Source organism: Pinus tabuliformis, chromosome 1_2 (genome assembly GCF_031772625.1).
Source record: "Pinus tabuliformis cultivar Carrire ecotype Pingquan chromosome 1_2, CPIR1, whole genome shotgun sequence".
NCBI lineage: Eukaryota > Viridiplantae > Streptophyta > Pinopsida > Pinales > Pinaceae > Pinus > Pinus tabuliformis.
In genome coordinates this window covers 940,708,800-940,731,619 of record NC_142298.1, presented here as the reverse complement: position 1 = coordinate 940,731,619, position 22,820 = coordinate 940,708,800, and the positions used below count along the sequence as shown (strand labels likewise).

Below are 22,820 nucleotides of genomic sequence, written 5' to 3'. Positions count from 1 at the left end.
GAATTAAATTTCTTGCAATATGATCTTAATTTTTTCACTTAAAAATTTCATCAAAATTCAAAAACAAAATTTAAAAAAATATATATATTTTTAACAGTATTGCATCTTATTCCTAAAATTAAATATAAATATATTTATTACGTACTAAATAATAATAAATAAATAATCATAATTATATTTAAATTTTCATATATTAAATACTAAATCAATTCTTTTGAATATAATTTTTGCCCAAAAAAACATAGATTAATAAAGAATTGTATCTTTAACAATATTACATCTCATGGAACCATATAACATTATAATCTCATCAAACCAAGCAAAGGTTAATAAAAAGACAAAATATAAAACAGTACAACTATAATGATATCTTTATCTTATCAACTTTAGGAGGGGAAAACTAAAATCAAGTACCTTAACGGGCATTTTACCCAACTAAGTGTGATACGATAATTTTCCTTGAACGAATCATTAGTCTAGACTTTTGGGATCATCTTATCTCATAATGAATTTACCTTTGTACCATGCACTCATTCTGACGAATGTTGAAATTCCCGCTGTAATTATTGTCAATTCACGGGGAAGTGATGGAATTCATGGATATTTTCAAAAAATGACCGTTCTAATGGCAACTATAAATTCCGGAACATATTTCCTTTAGAGAAAGACCGCTTTAATCTCAACTAGAGGCATCATTAAGATGAGACAGCTGGAATCATCTTGTGAAAAGATTATCATCTGAGAATGAAGTGCACCATGCACTCATTCTGAAGAATGTTCGTTAAATTCCAACGCTGTGATATGATCACTTGACAGGGAGCTGATGAAATTCATGGAGCATTTCCAAAAAAATGTCCGTTTTAATGGCAACTATAAATTCCGGAACATCTTTTCTTTAGAAAAAGGCCGCTTTAATGCAACTCTAGATTTTGGAACGGAAGCTGTTTCCTTTTTACTGATTTTGATTGCAATGAGATGTTTTTTTTGTTTTTATATATTTTGTTTTCGAAACAAAAACAAAACAAACAAACTGAAAAATTTCAAAAAAAAAACATGATACCGATTACTGAATTCAAACAGATTTAATTAGTCATTACTGAATTCGTGATGGATGTCCCTACTCCTAGGCCTAAATACAGTATTTAAGTAAGCAATTTCAGCCGACAGAGAACAGAACTATAATTTTCAAGGAGAGTTATGAATCCATCTTCTGTCCCGCATCCCGAGTTTAAATATAATAAAAGCATCCACAACATTGCAAGAAAAAGAGTGAATGTCACACTGCATGAACTCCGTGCCTCTTGCCCCCACACTAATCTTCTCCAACCTGCTGTTTCTGCTGTGGACGCCATAATGGAATCACCAACCTCCATCATTCAATTTAACATGCGACCCACATTAAAACCAGGCGTCGTTGGCACACCATTTGATAAACTCTGAAAAAGTCGAACTCCCCGTACATTTTTCCACCGAACCCGACGATGCCATTTCGTGAAGGTAACAGGACACCGAAACTACTATCATTACACACGAAGATTACGCAATTTATAACAGGAATTCTCGAATAATTATTAATGGCAATGGAGCTGTTCGCTCTCTCTCAGCGTGAAATTTTGCAATCTTTGTTAGATTTATTTGCATGATTGTGCTGGCTCTAACCAATAGTCAAACTATCCCGGCTTCCAATTGTTTGCTGCAAGAATTCAATAATGAGGATCGCGATTATAGGGTACTGGGTACTCGTTTTGATCGCCATACAGGTCTCTGTGGCTGCTGCTTGTTCGGCTCCAACGGTCACATGCGGCTTCAGAAGCTGTGACATAATGAATTTCAGAGGGTCATGGCAGGATCGGAAGGTCTGCAAGGCCGAAAGAGTTGTGTACCCGAGAAGCCAGAAGGAGCTTATCGAGGCCGTATCAGGCGCTGTGAGGGAAGGGCGAAAGATAAAAGTTATGAGCGTCGGGTCTCATACTTTTAACCGGTTTGCCTGCCCGGGTGGCAATGCCGGAGTTCTCATCAGTACTCGGGACTACAGTTCAAGAATCAGGGTGAACAAGAGCTCCATGACCGTTACAGTCGATGCTGGAGTTCAATTGAAAGACCTAATTAAACGTTTGGCCGCGGAAGGGCTGACTCTGCCGCATACTACTTACTGGGACGCAGTTTCCATGGCCGGCGTCGTGAGCACGGCGGCTCACGGTAGCGGGCTCTGGGGAAAGGGCAGCGGAGTTTTGAATACGTGGTGGCGATGAGCTTGGTGGTTCCCGCGCCGCCCTACGAGGGTTATGCGAAGCTGGTCAGACTGACGCAAAATGACGAGGATCTGAAGGCTGCAAAGATCTCTCTCGGAGTGCTGGGAGCCATTTCTCGGATCACATTTGGATCTCCAAGGTGCGGTCGTGCCTTTTGCCCGACGGCACGAGTTTGGGGACATAACGTGGTATCCTTCTCTTCGTCGGGTCGTTTACAGGATAGATGACCGGGTTCCTGTTTCGGTTCCGGGAGAGGGAAAAAACCTACAGATTCTCTTCCGACCGCAGACAGTGCAGACTATCCTCCAGACCAGACAAATAGGTACGTTTTCACCCTTCTTTTGACTTAATCGTTGTTCGGTGGGAAACTTATTTTGCCCTCATAGATCCTAATGGTTAGTTAGGAAGCTTATTTGAAGAACTTCAAATTAAATGCAAGAAAAGCATCGAGCACAGATCGGATTTGAATCCATGTTCAAAAATTCCTATTTCTTTTGCTAATTTTTTGTGGGTTAATGTTAAAACCTAACGTCACTGCAGAGGTTCATTGCAAATTCATGGCGAGCCCATTCCATCTTTCCTTATTGTCAGTTCATCAGCTCGAATTGCATGAAGGAAAAAATGAAACATATGTCCATCTAATCGTTTTAGTTTTATAGCCAATCCATGCTGAAATGTAGTGGTTTTATGGCCAATATTAAGCTTTGTGCAGGATTGCCTTATTATCCGTTTCTTATCCGTTGGAAAGGCATTCGTGCAGGATTGCCTTATTATCCTTTTCTTATCCGTTGGATTGCCTTATTATCCTTTGCTTATCCGTTGAAAAGGCATTCTCATCCAGCAGACAGAATGAAAAATCAATAAAATTAATCATTAGTTTATAGGTTGAAAAAGCATTTTCCTCCATTATTCTCATGCCATGATGGGATGGATTTATTGTGTGTTTTAACGCGAAATGTTTGAAAATATGAAAATCTAGTGTTGGGCTAATTTTCAGGGTTTTTCACAAAAAAATCATGTTTAGTTTATTCCATTTTTATAGAATAAAAAATTGTATCTTAAAAATAATTAACATTATATAAAACTATTAAAATTGGATTATTTTTATAAAAATATAATCAACTATATTGAAAATATAAAATTATTAAAAATTTGAATATTTTACCAATTATATTAAAAATTAAATATTTTCATAAAATATAACAGATTAATAATATTCTGAAAAAAATTTTAAATTTTTATTCGTAGAATTTTCCACAAAATATATAAGCATTAATATGTAATATATTTAACAAAGCTATCATTATCTTAATTGCCAATTCTATGAATATTTAGGAATCTAATATAAAAGTAAAGTAAAATAATTAACTTAATTTAACTTGATTATTCCAAAATATTTTGGAAATTTACAATCAAATTTAGTTTCAACTCATGATCACCCCATCCACCACCATTTTCGAGAGATCTAAGTAACTTTTGCCATTCATCATGGCGATAAAATTGCCATATATCTGTGAGATCTAAGTAACTTTTTCCATTCATCATGGCGATAAAATTGCCATATATCTGTCTGCAACTCTCTTGAGCTTTTGCTCCTGTTGTCTATTTTAAGTATAAATGGATTTTGCTTTCTATATTTTTAATTTTTTGGAGTATTAATGAACCCTAGGATCCACTATACAAATTAGCGTAGTTTATTACGACTTGTTGCCCTGCAGAGGAACAGATACAAGCAACGAAGAACGTTAGCAAGCTCTGCCAGATATCGAGTACCGGACTGAGCCAGACAATCCAGGCGGGAGGTGGATTCCTGAACGATGGGAACAAGTTCACGGGATACCCTGTCGTGGTATATAACAACTACATGCAGTCTTCCTCTGGATGCCAGTCTGACCCCAAGACTGACAATAATCACAAGGCAAACATATGCCTGGCTAATGCAAATCATTTGAGGGCAAATGATATCATCTGCGGGTGGGATTCGAGAGTGAACGAGAGCTTTCTCTTCCACACGTCCATCGCCATTCCTCTTTCCAGTATCGCCAGAGTTATTGAAGACATCAAGCTCCTCCGTGGCCTAAACCCTAAGGCCTTTTGTGGGATAGACTACTACGGAGGATTTTTGATGCGTTTTATTAAGAAATCAGAGGCCTACTTGGGCTTTAATGAGGACACTTTCAATATAGAATTCTTCTACTATCGCTCTCGCCAACCGAATGTCCCCGGGTGGAATGAAGATGTGATGGATATTGTGAAGACAGAGATAGAGTAATTTGTTCTTTTTGTGGAACTGAACCATTCCTGGTGTAATCCCTCTGTTGAGAGGAAGATCTTTTATTTTGTAACAGTGACTGCAGTTTTATTAATGAACACAAAGTTTTATGAGTGTGTGAAAACTCTGTTCTTTCCAGCAAACAACTTGTTAGCTTCCCTGTGTTAAGATCCTGTGTAAAAACAGAGCATCATTCTCTGTTCAGTTTTTGTTTGGAATTATCAGAAATTCCCAACATGGTATCAAAGCTTTTCCAGGCTCTTTGAAGGTGTCAAAGAAGCTGAAGGAAGGATTTCTTGCTGCAACAGCTTCTCCAGCAAAGTGAAGACTCAGTCAAGAAAGAATCCAAAGTATTTCTCAGGTCAATTTTTTGTGTTACTGTTGAAGACAATCAGTTATTTTAAAAACACAGTCAAGTATTTTGAAGCATAGTTAAGAGTGCAAGAATGGCTCGAGCCATCACTAGTATGGGTATCTTTAATACTCAGCTCCCACAGTTTAATGGAAAAAACTATGACTATTGGGCAATAACTATGAAAGCTTTGCTTGCTTCACAAGACTTATGGGAATTTGTTGAAGATGGTTTTGAAGAACCAGCAGATGAAAATGAGTTTAATAGTTTAACTCAGGCAGAGAAGGATCTGTTGAAGAGCAATAGGAAGAAGGATTCTAAAGCCCTCTATTTTTTGTACCAAGCAGTGCATGAGAGTGTGTTTCCAAGGATAGCAGCAACTAAGAGATCCAAAGAAGCATGGGAAACTTTCAAGATAGCCTATCAAGGCATGGAGAAAGTGAAGACAACAAAACTACATTTGCTGAGAAGAGATTTTGAAAATCTTTGCATGAAGGAGTCAGATAATATTGACGCATTCTTCACACAAATAAGGTCTCATGGAGAAATTCTTGAAGAAAGGAGGATTGTGGAGAAACTATTGAGGATCCTACCCTCAAGGTTTGATGTGATTGTCACCACCATAGAAGAGACAAAGGATCTCACAAATTTCTCAATTGATGAATTACACGCATCACTGATAACACATGAGTAAAGATTGAGTAGAAATGAAAACTCATCTCTAGAACATCCCTTCAAGACCCAGATGTTCTTTGGAAGAGGAAGAGGTCAAGGCAGAGGAAACAAGAGAGGAAGAGGTAGAAGCCAAAACAAAGGTGGAAGAAACAGTCCAGCAAATGCTCAAGGAAGAGGTGGCAATCCAAATCAGAACCAAGGCCAAGGCAGCAGCCAACAAAGTGGACAACATCATTCTCAAGGAAAAAGGTATGATAAATCCAATGTCCAATGTCACTATTGTAAAAAATATGAGCATTATGCAAATGAATGTAGGAAGAAGCAGTATGATATGAGTAATAGAACTAGTGCAAATTTCACTAGAGAAAATATCAGCCAAAATAATTTGTTTTTAGCTTGTAATATGGCTGAAGAAAAAGGTGAAGATGTACGGTTTCTAGACTCCGGTTGCAGCAACCATATGACAGGAAACATAGCCCTGTTTTCTATGTTAGATTAGAATGTGAAGTCACAAGTCACACTAGGGACTTATAATAAAGTTTTTGTTATGGGAAAAGGAGAAGTAAAAGTTTTAACAAAGAAAGGTGAAAAAAAAACCATAGCAGATGTTTATTATGTTCCTGGAATGAAATGTAACCTCTTAAGTATTGGACAGCTTGTTCAAAAGGGGTACAATGTTTTCTTTTTGGATGATGTATGCACCATCATGGATAAAGCACCCAGCAAACAATGTATTGCTGAAGTAAAGATGACAAGGAACAGGATGTTCGGGCTCTCAGAATGAAAGCAGATTTGAAAAATAAAGAAGAAATAGCAGCAGTGACATGTTGGGAATTTCTGATAATTCCAAACAAAAACTGAACAGAGAATGATGCTGTGTTTTTACACAGGATCTTAACACATGGAAGCTAACAAGTTGTTTGCTGGAAAGAATAGAGTTTTCACACACTCATAAAACTTTGTGTTCATTAATAAAACTGCAGTAGTTGTTACAAAATAAAAGATCTTCCTCTCAACAGAGGGATTACATCAGGAACGGTTCAGTTCCAAAAAAAGAACAAATTACTCTGTCTCTGTCTTCACAATATTACACTGCTGTATGTAAATTTCTTCATTCACGCTGCTACATTCCAAAATAAAAATCTATCTATGCATACAAATTTTCTTTACACTGCTGTGTAATTTTTTTTCTCACGCGCTGCTGCGTGCTTCCCTTGCATTACAATGAATACCAAAAAGAACACATTACATATTTTGCAACAAAACATAACTATTCATTTTTACATGACCCATACTCCTGTACAAAATAACATAAATCTTTTACCTACCTTTACCAACCATCGTAGATTTCATTAATTATTTTACTGGCAAAAACTGGCGGTTAATGTAAATTCTAATTTACGTCACGTAATTTGGTGCAGGCCTGTACATTCAATCGTTGACTTCCATCGAACGACTTCAAACCAAGATTTCAAAATAACGGTTATCGCTCGCTCAATCCACACGAACTTTATGCTCCGGGAAAAAAATGCTCTGACAAAACCACTGTCCACGTGTCTGCTGCTGGGTGTTATCACTGCCCCTCTGGAAAATACCATCGTCTCATGAAAAGCGGTGCGATAAAGTCTGGCTGGTTTTTTGGAAACAGTTTTACGGTCGCTGGCACTGCACGACAGTTGAAATTACAATTTCAACACTCCCCTTTAATTTCAATCTGCTGGGTTATCAGTCATACCCAAATATTTCCTCAAAAACTCAAAACTTTTCTGGCCCAATGGCTTGGTCAGAATGTCTGCAACCTGCTCTTGAGTTCTGTAGTGTTGTAAAACAATTTCTCCATTGTTTGCCAATTCCCTGATGTAATGAAACTTTGTGTCAATGTGCTTCGTTCTCTTATGAAACATAGAATTCTTGGATAATGCAATAGCTGAGCTATTGTCACAAAAAATCACAGTTCCTTTTACTTGCTCTTGGCATAAGCTCCTTAACATCCTTCTCATCCAAACTGCTTGACATGCTGCTGCTGTAGCTGCCACATATTCTGCTGCTGCTGTAGACAATGCTACAATAGGTCGTTTTTTAGAAGCCCATGAAATAGCTCTTGAACCCATGTGAAAAACATAACCAGATGTGCTTTCTGATCATCTACACTTCCAGCCCAATCACTATCAGTGTATCCAATTAAATCTGAACATTCTGAAGTGGTATATAAAATGTCAAACCTTTTAGTAGCTTTAACATACCTCAAAATCCTTTTTGCTGCCTGCCAATGTACTTCTTTTGGCCTCTCCATGAATGTGGAAATTAAACTAACAGCATGCATTATATCTGGCCTAGTTGCAGTCAAATACATGAGGCTGCCAACTATGCTCTTGTACAAACTAGGATCAAAATCCTTGTTGCTGTCCTCTTTTGTTATGAAACCAGCTCAAGAAAAGATAGAAAAGATAGATCAATGCCTTAGAATTCAGCCTCTTCTTGGGGGCAACCTCCTTTATATTACATAAATGAACAATTCTTCGATGATTCAAATGACAAAACCTCATTTCTATATATAGGAGTCTAAGGAGTCACAATATAATCCAGCCGACCTAACAATAATAATATAAAGCCACAAAAATAACAATAGAGGGATTCTATGGGCACATTAATAACAATATGGGGGCACAACAATATAAATAAGGGGTATAACTACAATAGTAATGGGGTAATCACTAGTATTATAGGGACCCAACATGCCCCTCTCCTTCAAAAAAGTGTTGTCCTCAACGCTTGAGTAGTTCTGGATACTTCTGCATAAAATTCTCATCCTCCCATGTGGAATCTTCAGCGGATAAGTTCTTCCACTTGATAAGATACTCTGAAATTGATCGATTTCGTAGCTGTCGAGTTCTTGTTTCTGTGACTGCTTCCGGTTCCAATATAATTTTTCCTTCCTCGTCAAGTTCTGGCAATATTGTTTGAACTGGGAGCTTGTCGCCTATAACCTTCTTTAAACATGAAACATGGAAAACTGGGTGCAATCGAGAAGCTGCAGGAAGCTCCAATTTGTATGCCATAGTACCAATCTTTTGCAACACCTTGTACGGACCATAATACTTTGGTGATAATTTATTATCCTTCTTAGCTTGCTTGAGGGACATTTGCTTATATGGTTGTAGCCGTAGGAATACCCAATCACCTACATCAAAACTTCTTTCACTGCGATGTTGATCTGCCTGTTGTTTCATTCTATTTTGTGCCAACACGAGGTTATCCTTTAAGAGTTGGAGGACTTGTTGTTGATGTTCGATGTGATGTTCCACTGCCTGAACCTTAGAATTTTCTCTTAAATATGATGTGATGGATGGTGGTTGATACCCATAAAGTGCCATAAATGGGGTCATTTTTGTTGCTGTATGGAAGGAAGTGTTATACCACCATTCAGCCAGAGGCAACCATTTGACCCATTGTGTCTGTTTATCAGATACAAAGCAACGAAGATATCCTTCCAAACATTTGTTTACTATCTCAGTTTTCCCATCAGATTGAGGATGATAAGATGAGCTATGAGCTAACTGAGTACCAAGACAAGAAAATAATTCTGTCCAAAAATTTCCAGTGAAAATGGGATCTCTGTCACTTACAATAATCTTTGGGTTTCCATGTAGCTTTTGAATTGTTTCCATAAATGCAGTAGAAACTGTACTGGCTTTAAATGGATGTGATAATGCACAAAAGTGTGCATACTTGGTAAGTCTGTCAACTACCACCATGATGACACTCTTTCCCTCAGACTTGGGTAAACCTGTGATAAAATCCATTGAAACCTCCTCCCAACGTTGGCTTGGAATGGATAAAGGTTGTAATAGACCCGGTGTCTTAATTGTTTCAACTTTATTTTGTTGGCAAACCAAACATTCTGCCACAAACTTTTGAATATCTGATTTAAGGCCATCCCAAAAAAATTCCTTCTTAACCCTGTGGTAAGTTTTTAAAAATCCTGAGTGCCCTCCTAAGGGAGAAGTGTGCAATTCCATAAGAATCTTTTGTTTTAGCTGGGAATTCTTACAGAGGTATAAGCGATCTTTGTACCATAACGAATCATTTTTCCAGCTAAATGTATCAAACGTACTGGAATCTTGTTGTAGCTTTCGAATAAGTGCCCACACTTCTTCGTCATTCTTCCATTCCTCCCTTGCTTCGTTTATCCAATCTGGTTGGATAATAGAAATGGCGCACAACAATGCTTCCACATCCTCATCCTTTCTTGAGAGTGCATCTGCCACCACATTTTGCTTCCCTTTTTTGTAGATGATTTCAAAGTCATAACCCAACATCTTTGTGACCCACTTTTGTTGCTCTTCAGAGGATAATCTTTGTTCTAAAAAGTATTTAAGGCTATCATGATCCGTTTTTACCTTGAAGTGTCTTCCCATTAGGTAGGGTCGCCATTTCTTAAGTGCATGGAGTATTGCCAACATTTCCTTCTCATAAATAGCTTTGCTTAAAAACTTTCCCTTGATTGGACGACTTTCAAAAGCAATGGGTCTTTCATCTTGCATTAGAACAACACCAATTCCATTTCCTGAAGCATCACATTCCACAATAAAGGTTTTTGTGAAGTCCGGTGTAGCTAAGACCGGTGCTTGGCACATTGCCTCTTTAAGATGTTCAAAGGCCTTTGTTGCTTCCGGAGTCCATGAAAATGCATCTTTCTTCAATAATGTTGTTAGAGGTGCTGCTATTCTCCCATAATTCTTAACAAACTTGCGATAATACCCTGTCAACCCAAGAAATCCTCGCAGATGCTTTATGGATGTGGGGATTTTCCATTCCTTAATGGCTTTAATTTTGCTAGGGTCTACCTTAACTCCTTCATGAGATACAATATGACCCAAATATTCCACCTCCTGGACTCCAAAGAAACATTTGGATCTTTTTGCATATAATTGTTTCTCCTCCAATAGTTGTAGCACCCTGTCAACATGTTCAACATGATCCTTCCAAGACTTGCTGTAGATTAGTATATCATCAAAAAATACTAACACAAATTTTCTAAGGAATGGTTTGAAAATTGAATTCATCAAACCTTGAAATGTTGAAGGTGCATTGGTAAGGCCAAAAGGCATGACCAAAAATTCATAATGACCCTCATGAGTTCTAAATGTCGTTTTCGGAATGTCTTCAATCTTCATTCTGATTTGATGATATCCGGAACGAAGATCCAACTTGGTGAAGTAAATTGATCCATGCAATTCATCCAGTAATTCATCAATGACAGGAATGGGGAACTTATCTTTAATAGTGAGCTTGTTGAGCTCCCTATAATCCGGACACATGCGCCATGATCCATCCTTCTTGTGCACCAATACTACTGGAGCAGAGAAAGAACTTTGACTCGGTTGAATTATACCAGCCTCTAGCATTTCTGCAACCATACGTTCAATTTCACTTTTTTGGACATAGGGATATCTGTACGGCCTGATGTTTGGAGGAACACTTCCTGGAATCAGATGAATAGCATGATCATGATCACGCATAGGTGGGAGACCTTTGGGAGTCTCAAATACCTTGGAATGATTGTCCAGGACTTTTTGGAGATCTGGAGAAATAGATGATTCCAATGTGGAAACATCTAGCGAACATAATTGTGCAATTACACCTCTTTGCTCCTTTTTTAGAAGCTTTGTCATACCATTAGAGCTGATTATCTTTCCTGGTTTCCCTGCAATACCCCTTAATTCAACTTCCTTTCCTTCCGTAGAAAATTTGATGAAAAGTTCTTGAAAATTAAAAGCTATTGTACCCAAGGATTGTAGCCATTGGACTCCTAGTACAACATCAGCACCTCCCATTGGAATGGAAAGCATTGGGCTAGTCAATACATATTCTCCCATGGATAGCTTGATATTATGGCACTTTCCAGAGCAATTTATTGTTCCTCCATTTGCAATCATCACTTGACACTCTGGTGCTGGATATAGGAAGCAATTCAATTCTTTTGCTACCCTACAATGAATAAAATTGTGGGTGCTTCCTGAATCAATCAACACTATTACCTTTTTCTTCTTGATTTGTCCTTCTATCTTGATGGTTTGAGGAGTGGTAATTCCTGCCAATGCATTACAAGATATGGTCGGATTTATTTGTTCTTCATCTAGGCTTTGTTCCTGGAGTATATCCTCTTCTTTTGACCTTTCTTGCTCCTTTTCTTCTTCCTCTTCACAATCTATGTAGAATAATTTCTTCTCAGCACACTTATGACCTTTAGTGTATTTGCTATCACAACTGTAACAAAGCCCTTTTGCTCTTTTTTCTTCCAATTGTTGTGGTGTCAACCTTATAGGTTGTGGAAGACTAGGGGCAACAACACTTCCATCTTTATAGTTGTGAGTGGTATGCTTCCTGGTTGCCATAATTTTGCTTTCCATTTTTCTTGCTAACCTGAATGCCTTCTCTAATGAATCAGGTTCCCAAAGGCGAACATCATGTTGGATATTATCCTTTAAAGACCCTATGAACACATCAATCCTATGCTCCTCTGGAATATCTTTTACCCTTATGTTCAATTTTTGGAACTCCTCAATGTGCTCCATTATTGAACCCTTTTGTTTGAGACTTATCAATTGGCTAAAAAAAGTGTTGCTTTTTGTATCCTCATAATGTGCTATCAATTCTTCCGTAAAAATTGCCCAAGTGATAAATTGTTTACGAGAGCAAAGCCATTGATACCATACAAACTGATTTGGTTCCAAATATAAAGTTGCCATACGTACCTTTTGTGTGTTTTGCACATTATTGAGATCGAAGAATTGCTCCATCTGTAATATCCATGTGGCGGGATCCTTGCCATCAAACTTCCTCATATCGATTTTTGGAATATGGTGGGTCTTCGATCCAACATTAGAGTCTATGGAATCATGATTAACATTTCTTTTGTTCTCATCATGAGTTTCCTTTACAACCTTTTCACCATTAGTAAGTATTTCTTATAGAAAATTTGTCAAATCTGTCTTCAAATCTACCATGTCTGTCTTCATGTCTGTCTTCAAATCTGTCTTCAACTCATCCATCTTAGTTTCCATGCCTTTTATCTTAGATTCCACATCATTTATCTTAGATTCCACGCCATTTATCTTAGCTTCTGTTAGCTTTTGTGAGCGTGACATTTGTTGCACTTGTTCTTGTAATTTTGATATATCATGTAGCATTTCTTCCTCTTCTTCATGAGTCATGCTAGAGCTTTCAGGTTCCTTACTAGGTGTTTGCATTTTCTTTCCTCGGGGCATCAGTTACCGATAATAATGCTTTACTATGCCCTTTGAATTCCTTCAAACCAAGCTTATGCAAAAATTTTAAAAAAACTACACACCTTTTTTCACTTTGTAGAAGCTTGATATTGAATCTGATGTATCTCTGTAATTTCGGATCATCCAATTCTGAAATTTTGACTTATAGTAGCCTTCTGAGTTCTCTTTCCAATGCCATAAGTCTGACACAAATTGGTGTTGAAATTTGGTACCGGAGGACAGGTGGTTCCATTAGGCTTTGATCTTTGGCCTAGGGAAAAGTGTCCAAAAGAATTTAATTTTTCTCCTAAAGTGACTTTATAATTTTATAAAGTTAAATCTAATTTAAAAGTGACTTTAAGTGATAAAGTTACTAACTCTAATTTTAAAGTGACTTATAAAGTCAATGAAAAATTAGAAAGGAAAAGTGACTTTGGAAATAAATGACTAAGTGGGTCTTTATTAAAGTGGGATGAATTAAAAAATAAAAAGTGAGATTTAAATGAGCATTTAATCTCAGCCATTGATCTAAATCTATTTCAGCCATTGGATTTAGAGATCACCCAAAAGTCATTTGGAGTTATATTAAGGGAGGAAAAGATCACATTCGATTCAATTCTTTCATGAGCAGATTGGGAGAAGGAGAGCAAGAGAGCAAGAGAGATTTCTGAGCAGGGAGGAGAAGGAGACAGCAGCTTGGCACACATTCCAAGGCAGCAGTTGAGCAGATTTGTACAGCTGATTCAGCACACAGTGAAAGGCAGATTTTGGCACGATTTTCAAGGAGAGGTTTGCACAAAAATCGAGGAGCAGTTCGCTGGTTTTTCTGCATGCAAAACAAGGGCCATACAGCAGCATTTAATGCTGAAAGTGGGCACGAAAATCGAGGAGACCGTACAGCATTTATTGCTTTCCTATTTGCTGTAATTTCCAGTTTGCTGTGAAGCATGGGAAAAGAGATAAGTTGTAAATTTGCTCGCTGATTTTTTGCTGAAAATTTCTCACTGTAAAAGGCAATTTTCAGAAATAAAGAAGAACTCTCAAACTGGTTTTCCCCAAGAGTTGTAGGGGGTTTTTCCAGGGTCACAATGACCAAAAATCTGAGTGTTTAAATGTGTTTTAATGGCTCTTTATTACTGCTGATTTTTATTTCTGCAATTTCCAGCATTCTGTAAAATTTCCAGAATTTGTGTTTTCAGCAAATTTTTTTTTTTTCAACTTGTTAAATGTATGGTTATGGGAAAGGGCATTTAACTATATGGGAGAAATAAGGAGAAACTGAAAACCGGGGTGGGAAAACAGAAATTTCTACATGGTCTCAGAGCTTGAGTGCTGAAGAGCAGTTTGGGACAGCAAAAGGAAAAATTACAGTTGCTGATTTTTCACTTAGAAAATTCCAGCAAGCTGATTTTTTCATAAACAGCAGTTTTATCTTTACTACAGCAGTGCTATTTTTCAGTTTTAGGACAGCAGGATGTCATTGGGATTGAGGGTGGAGGATAGGCTGGATGGGCATATAAATTACAACGTTTGGAAGGAGAGAATGCAGAGTATTTTTGAGGAGGCAGAAGTCTGGGATATCATGGTGCATACCACACAGAACCCTGTTGTTGTGCCTACTGATGCTACTCAGTTGACAGCTTATAATAAAAAGAACAACAAGGGTAAGAGGCTGATTCTAGACGAAATCAAAGACCATTGCATTCCTCATGTGAGAGGAAAGAGCAATGCCCATGAGATGTGGACAGCATTGTCCAATCTCTACCAGAGTACCAATGAGAACCGGAAGATGGTCCTGAAGGAGAAGCTGAAGAACATTAAGATGGGTAATGATAGTGCAGCTGGATATCTCACAAAGATTACTAATGTGAGAGATGAGTTGGCAGCGATTGGAGAGGCCGTTCCACCCACTGAGTTGGTGCAGATTGCAGTGAATGGCCTCCCCCGTTCACGGTTGAACTTTGCTGATGGGCTTTGTGCACGTGAGACCCTTCCCACATGGGAGAGGTTTTGGGATGATTGCATTCAGACAGAGATCAGGAAAGGTCAGCTTGGGGCAGCCAAGCCAGTGGAGCAGGATGAGGATGTAGCACTGGTGGCAGGAGGCAAAAAAGGCAAAGGGAAGAAGCAGGCTTCCACAAGCAGTGGTGGGGGCAAAGGCAAAGGTAAAGGTAAACAGGGGAACACACAGAAGGACTATTCCAAGGTGAAGTGTTGGAATTGTCAAAAGATGGGACACTATGCAGTTGTGTGTCCGAAGAAGAAGAAGAAGAAGGTGAAGAACCAGGACGTGGCAGCTTCAACAAAGATTGAGGACTTTGCTGGTAGTTTTGACCGAGAGTTTGCGTTCACTACGTGTGAGTCCTCTAGTGCAGGATCACCTGCCACACAGGTTCAGAGGGAGCATGCTTTTCCCTCGATTAGCGGAGCATCTTCAGGTATCTGGTATGTGGACAGTGGGGCTTCACGTCATATGACAGGAGTCTGTGAGTACTTCTCAGAGCTTTCAGAGAGTGGCACTGATATTTAGGTAGTACTCGGTGATGACAGAGTTTTTAGAGCAGTCGGGGTGGGGACAGTGACATTTCAGAGGGAGTCGAAACCTCCCTTGAAGGTGTCAGAGGTTCTTTATGTGCCAGGGATGAGGAAGAACCTCATATCCGTCTCAGCTTGGGAGGACAGAGGATATGAGATACTGTTCAGGGGAGGACAGGTGTTGATGTATCCCAGGGGCACTCCAGCTGATTCAGCTAGAGTGATAGGTGTACGCCATGCAAAGGTGTACAAGTTTGCATTCCAGCCCCTTTTGGCATTGAGCAGTAGTACCGACAGCAGAGCTAGCAGTTCTGAGCTGTGTGAGATTTGGCACCGCAGGATGGGAATATGTATCATGGAGCCTTGAGGACATTGCGGGAGATCACTACAGGTGTGCCAGATTTCAGTACTGATCACTTTGATACTTGCAGAGGTTGTGCGATGGGCAAATTTGCCAAATCCGCTTTTCCCAGCAGTGACAGCAGAGCGACGGGGATACTTGATTTGATTCATTCCGATGTGAGCAGTCGGATGTCTCATGTTTCCTTGAGTGGATATGAGTACTATGTTTTATTCATTGATGATCACTCCAGGAGGACCTGGATTTATTTTTTGAAGACCAAGAGTGAGGTCTTCAAGCAGTTTCAGGAGTTCAGATCTCTTGTGGAGACTCAGACAGGTCGAAAGATCAAGTCCTTGAGGTCGGACAATGGAGGAGAGTACACCCTTGGAGAGTTTGTTGACTATTGTGCGGAGGCAGGCATTAGGAGTGAGTTCACTGTTCCTTACAACCCCCAACAGAACGGGGTTGCGGAGAGGAAGAACAGATCCATCATAGGGGCTGCCAAAGCCATGTTACATGATCAAGGGTTGCCATCATTCTTGTGGGCAGAGGCCTGCAACACAGTTGTTTACTTGCAGAACAGGAGTCCGCATCGTGCCTTGGGGCACATGACTCCGGAGGAGGCTTTCTCTGGGAAGAAGCCTGATATTGGTCATCTTCATATCTTTGGATGCATTACATACTCCTATATACCCAAGGAGAAGAGGACCAAACTAGAGCCCACCGTAGAGAAGGGTATCTTTGTGGGCTACAGTGAGATCTCAAAGGCCTTTCCGATTTACATTTTTGCACAGAGGAGAGTTGTTGTCAGACGAAATGTGAAGTTCGAGGAGGACAGGGCCTTTAGGAGGTCACGGGAGTTAGAGTATCTGGATCAGCCAGACCCTCAGCAGCAGTTGAGTCAGTCACAGGGATCCAGTGGGCAGGGATCAGGAGGATCCGGAGGTACATCTATGAGGATGTCAGGTCTGTCAGTGAGCAGTGGCTCGCCGAGCCAGAGGGGTGGTGCTCCGGGCAGCATGCAGAGCAGTTCACTAGGGAGTCCATTGATGGACAGTTCACACGGTGCCTCAGCTTCTACAGGTTCAGGTGCAGGCAGGAGGACAGCAGACAGACAGTCAGGAGTTCAGGCTACTGATGGTGATGAGGAGGAGGAGTTTCATTCTCCTATGGGAGAAGCATGCTCAGGGAAGAGAAAGCCCAAGTGGCTTCAGGACACCTTGAGAGATGCCACGCCTGTTGCTGAGCCGAAGAGGCCGGTCAGAGAGAGTAGACCACCTGAGAGGTTTTGTAGCTATATGGCGATGGTTACCAGCATCCTTGACTCTGAGCCTTCTAGCTATGAGGAGGCAGCTAGCCAGCAGGTCTGGAGAGAGGCCATGCAGGAGGAGTATTCTTCTATCATGAAGAATGATGTTTGGGAGGTGGTGCCGAGGCCTGAGGGCAAATCCGTGGTTACTTCCAGATGGCTTTACAAGGTAAAGCATGCTGCAGATCGCAGCATTGAGAAATTCAAAGCGAGGTTTGTGGCTAGAGGGTTCTCCCAGGTAGAGGGAGTTGATTATGAGGAGACCTTCGCTCCCATGGCTCGATATACTTCGATCCGCTCCATTATATCGATAGCAGCAGAGATGGGTTGGAAGATCCACCAGATGGATGTGAAGACCGCATTTCTCAATGGCTTCATACAGGAGGAGGTGTATATTGAGCAGCCACAGGGCTTTGAGGTGTATGGGAAGGAGTCCCATGTGTGCAGAATGAAGAAGGCCCTTTATGGCCTGAAGCAAGCTCCCAGAGCTTGGTACTCTAGGATAGATACATATTTGCAGGGGATGGGTTTCACAAAGAGTGAGGCAGATCCGAACCTTTACTTTATTATGATTGGTGAGGAGCCTCTCATTCTGGTGCTGTGTGGATGACTTGATCATTACAGGTGCAGAGAGACTCATAGAGCACTGCAAGAGAGATCTTGCGACGGAGTTTGAGATGAAGGACATCGGCTTTATGCATACTTTTTGGGTTTGGAGGTGTGGCAGGAGGAGGGGCATTTCTTCCTGGGGCAGGGGAAGTATATTGTGGACATCCTTAGCAGATTCCACATGGAGGATTGTAGACCCATGTCGACACCAATGATCACCAACTGGAAGAAGCTTCATGCTTCGGATTCCGAGTTGGTGGATCCCACATTGTACAGGCAGCTGATTGGTTCCTTGATGTATTTGGTCAACACTAGACCAGATATCTATTTTGCAGTCAACACGATGAGTCAGTTTATGTGTGAGCCTAGGAAGGTTCACTGGGTGGCTACAAAACACATTTTGCGGTACTTGCAGGGGACAGTGGATTATGGTCTGGACTACAGGCAGGGAGATGGAGTGAGATTGACAGGATACACTGATTCTGATTGGGCAGGTTGTGCTTCTGATAAGAAGAGCACTTCAAGGTGCTGTTTTGGGTTGGGTTCAGCAGTAGTGTCATGGTTCAGCCGGAAGCAGTAGTCAGTAGCACTGAGTTCAGCGGAAGCAGAGTATATGGCAGCCAGTCTAGCTAGTTGTGAGGCTATCTGGCTTCGCAAGATGTTGTTTGGCTTATTTGGTCAACCGTTGAGACCTTCAGTGATTTACTGTGATAATCAGAGTTGCATTAAACTCACGGAGAATCCAGTATTTCATGACAGGTCAAAGCATATCGGGATCAGATATCATTTCATCAGAGACTATGTTCAGAAGGGAGTTGTGAAGCTTGAATATATTTCCACTTATGAGCAGGTTGCAGATATCCTTACCAAAGCCTTACCACGGGGCAAGCATGTCTACTTCAGAGACAAGATGGGTGTGGTGAGGAACACCTTCCTCGGTAAGAGGGAGTGTTGAAATTTGGTACCGGAGGACAGGTGGTTCCCTTAGGCTTTGATCTTTGGCCTAGGGAAAAGTGTCCAAAAGAATTTAATTTTTCTCCTAAAGTGACTTTATAATTTTATAAAGTTAAATCTAATTTAAAAGTGACTTTAAGTGATAAAGTTACTAAGTCTAATTTTAAAGTGACTTTTATAAAGTCAATGAAAAATTAGAAAGGAAAAGTGACTTTAGAAATAAATGACTAAGTGGGTCTTTATTAAAGTGGGGTGAATTAAAAAATAAAAAGTGAGATTTAAATGAGCATTTAATCTCAGCCATTGATCTAAATCTATTTCAGCCATTGGATTTAGAGATCACCCAAAAGTCACTTGGGTCACCCAAAAGTCATTTGGAGTTATATTAAGGGAGGAAAATGAGGAAAAGATCACATTCGATTCAATTCTTTCATGAGCAGATTGGGAGAAGGAGAGCAAGAGAGCAAGAGAGATTTCTGAGCAGGGAGGAGAAGGAGACAGCAGCTTGGCACACATTCCAAGGCAGCAGTTGAGCAGATTTGTACAGCTGATTCAGCACACAGTGAAAGGCAGATTTTGGCACGATTTTCGAGGAGAGGTTTGCACAAAAATCGAGGAGCAGTTTGCTGGTTTTTCTGCACGCAAAACGAGGGCCATACAGCAGCATTTAATGATGAAAGTGGGCACGAAAATCGAGGAGACCGTACAACATTTATTGCTGTCCTGTTTGCTGTAATTTCCAGTTTGTTGTGAAGCATGGGAAAAGAGATAAGTTGTAAATTTGCTTGCTGATTTTTTGCTGAAAATTTCTCACTGTAAAAGACAATTTTCAGAAATAAAGAAGAGCTCTCAAACTGGTTTTCCCCAAGAGTTGTAGGGGGTTTTTCCAGGGTCACAATGACCAAAAATCTGAGTGTTTAAATGTGTTTTAATGGCTGTTTGTTATTGCTAATTTTTATTTCTGCAATTTCCAGCATTCTGTAAAATTTCCAAAATTTGTGTTTTCAGCAAATTTTTTGTTTTTCTTTTCAGCTTGTTAAATGTATGGTTATTGGAAAGGGCATTTAACTATATGGGAGAAATAAGGAGAAACTGAAAACCGGGGTGGGAAAACATAAATTTCTACAATTGGTTTCTCCAAGGAAGAGTTATAAGAAATCTCCCACAATGACTTGCTTATATACTAGTTGAGTAGAGCAAACTTGTACGACATGCCACGAGTCATTGTTTCGACCTATCGATCTGAAAAATGCATACACGAAACTACAGTCCGTCCTATTTCTGTACCTTCTTACGAAATTTCAATCCGATCCTCAAAGAGAAAGTTATGACGATTTTCCCAGGTCACTTGTTTTGAATGTAATTCAGGAGTCTGCAAAAAGACCAACTTCCTCAGATCATATCTCTGAAAATGTCACGCGAAAAGCTCTGAAATTCGGACCCAAGGTTCAGCATGATTTCTTCTCAAATGGGTTTTTTTGCGACTTCTGAAACGTCACAGAAAAAAGTTATAGCGAAAATTCCACGATGACCTGTTTGGAGCAGCGAAACCCTAGAATCCAAAGCTCTGATACCAAATGTTATGAAACCAGCTCAAGAAAAGATAGAAAAGATAGATCAACGCCTTAGAATTCAGCCTCTTCGAGGGGGCAACCTCCTTTACATTACATAAATGAACAATTCTTCGATGATTCAAATGACAAAACCTCCTTTCTATATATAGGAGTCTAAGGAGTCACAATATAATCCAGCCGACCTAACAATAATAATATAAAGCCACAAAAATAACAATAGAGGGATTCTATGGGCACATTAATAACAATATGGGGGCAATGGGGGCACAACAATATAAATAAGGGGTATAACTACAATAGTAATGGGGTAATCACTAGTATTATAGGGACCCAACATCTTTGCTGAATTTTAATCCCATCATTGTGGGAGTGATTGCTGCCTTGCTCTCTTGCATATTAAATCTTTCCAACACTTCATTAACATATTTTGCTTGTGAGATAAAAATCCCATTTTCATTTTGTTCTACTTCTTTTCCTAAGAAGTATCTCAGCAAACCCATGTCAGTCATTTCAAATTCTTCTTTCATGACTGTTTTGAAATTTTCAATAAGATAAACATCATTGCCTATGAAAATAACATAATCAACATATAACACAACAATTAGTATTTTACCATCCTTTTCCTTGATGTAGAGGGTGGGTTCTCCCTCACATTTTTCATTTCCATTTTCCAGTAGATAGGAATCTATCCTACTGTACCACGCTCTTGGTGCTTGCTTCAGCCCATAAAGAGCTTTCTTCAATCTGCACACTTTGTGTTCTTGGCCTTTCTTTTCATAGCCTAGAGGTTGTTCAATGTAAACCTCTTCCATTAACACTCCATTTAGGAATGTTGACTTCACGTCCATTTGATAAACTTTCCACTTGTTTTGTGCTACTATGGATAGCACTACTCTCACAGTTTCCGTTCTAGCAACCGGTGCAAAAGTTTCCTCATAATCTCTCCCATACTGCTGCTTATATCCTTTGACAACAAGTCTTGCCTTATGTCTTTATATTTTGCCTTCAGCATTACTCTTGGTCTTGTAGACCCAGTTAACTCCAATGACTTCCTTTCCTTTTGGTAATTCAACTAAATCCCATGTCTTGTTTCTTTCTATGGCATTGATTTCCTCATCCATAGCTTTTGTCCATTTCCTATCCTTAATTGCTTCTTCAAAATGAATAGGGTCATCAACATGACAATGTAAAGCAAACAAAGAATTCATACCTTCATTTGCTGCCTCTTGTTCATAAATGTCACTTAGATTTCTGAACTTCTTACCTCTTTCATTTGGTGTACAAGTGCTTGAAGAAGCACTTGAATTTCCTCCTTGTGATGTGCTTGGAGAAGCACTTTCATTTCTCCTCAAGGGTGTCCCTTGCTGCCTTTGTGTTGGTGCTGCTGTTTGAGGATGTATTTCAGCCATCTTCTCATCATCTTCATCATGTGACAAAGAGTTTTTAACATTCACTGTTTTCTCTATGCTTCCATCCCAAGCTTCCTCCTCAATGAACTGAACATCTCTACTCACAATAAGCTTCTTGGTGGATGGGTTATACAACCTGTAAGCTTTGGATTCCTCACTGTATCTAATGAAAATAAATTTCTCCCCTTTGCTGTCCAACTTCTTCCTTAGTTGATCTAGAATGTGGGAATTTCTGATAATTCCAAACAATGGAAGAGATTGAGCATCTGCTTCTGTAAAAATATGGTGGAAGGCCACACTGGACGAAGAATCGAGTGTTTACATTTGATGGAACTACTCAAGGAGCTGTGAGCCTAGAGAAATTCTTGGAGGTAAAGCAGAGACTTGATCCATTTGGGTTCTTCTCAAGCGAGTGGTTGGATGCTGTGTTGGGCAAATGGAAATGGGCCATAGTTTAGAGATGGCGAGACAGATGTGCTTTCGATGGATTATGCGTCTGTAAAATAGATCGCCATTGCTCTCCACAGCATGGATTCTTTTGCAGACCGGGTAAAATTTGGACAAGTGCTTGCGTTTGCAGGCATCAATGAACAAGAAAATGCATTTTCGAGGCGAATGTCACAGAATTGGTTAAAGTTTTTGTAGGTTGAACCCGTTATAGGATTGGATTGAGGGTTTCCAGAATTTTTCTTTTTAGCATGATATTAACCTAGGTTTTCTCACACGAAAAGATAGGTTAGTTGTTCGAATCATTATAGTTCAAATCATAAATATCTTTGGCTGGATACTATGTAGTAGCATTGACAGTGGCACTCATGTCCACGAGGAGAGACTTTTACCTTAAGCTGATCTGAGATGAGTTCGAGAATTGATTTATACATTGTTTATTGTTTAATATGTTAATAAGATTTGGTTTTTCTTTTATTGGTATTTCAATTTTACTCATATAATGTCACTGCCACAATCAATGTCTCTGATTAAAATAGGTTACGAGAATGCGAAAAAAATAGATGAGTTATTTGAGAATGTAAATTTTTATGATTTATAGTGATTTTTTATGATAATTTTTTTGGTAAATCACATTACAAATTTTTTAGTCCATTTGTTTCTAACTATTAAGTATGGTTCATTGCCAAGATTTTTGATGAATGTTTTCATCCATACTATTTAATATATACTACATAATTGTGTTTGAATAAAATTTGAAGAGAAAATAATTAAATAATTAAATTGAATCTTAAAAAATGAAAGATAAAATATTGCTA

At 39.3% G+C, this 22,820-nt stretch overlaps 1 pseudogene; it reads left to right on the top strand.

Annotated features, from left to right (window-relative positions):
• The first annotated feature begins 1,742 nt into the window (after nt 1-1,742).
• On the top strand, nt 1,743-22,145 carry LOC149209044 (L-gulonolactone oxidase 3-like; annotated as a pseudogene).
• The last annotated feature ends 675 nt before the right edge of the window (nt 22,146-22,820 follow it).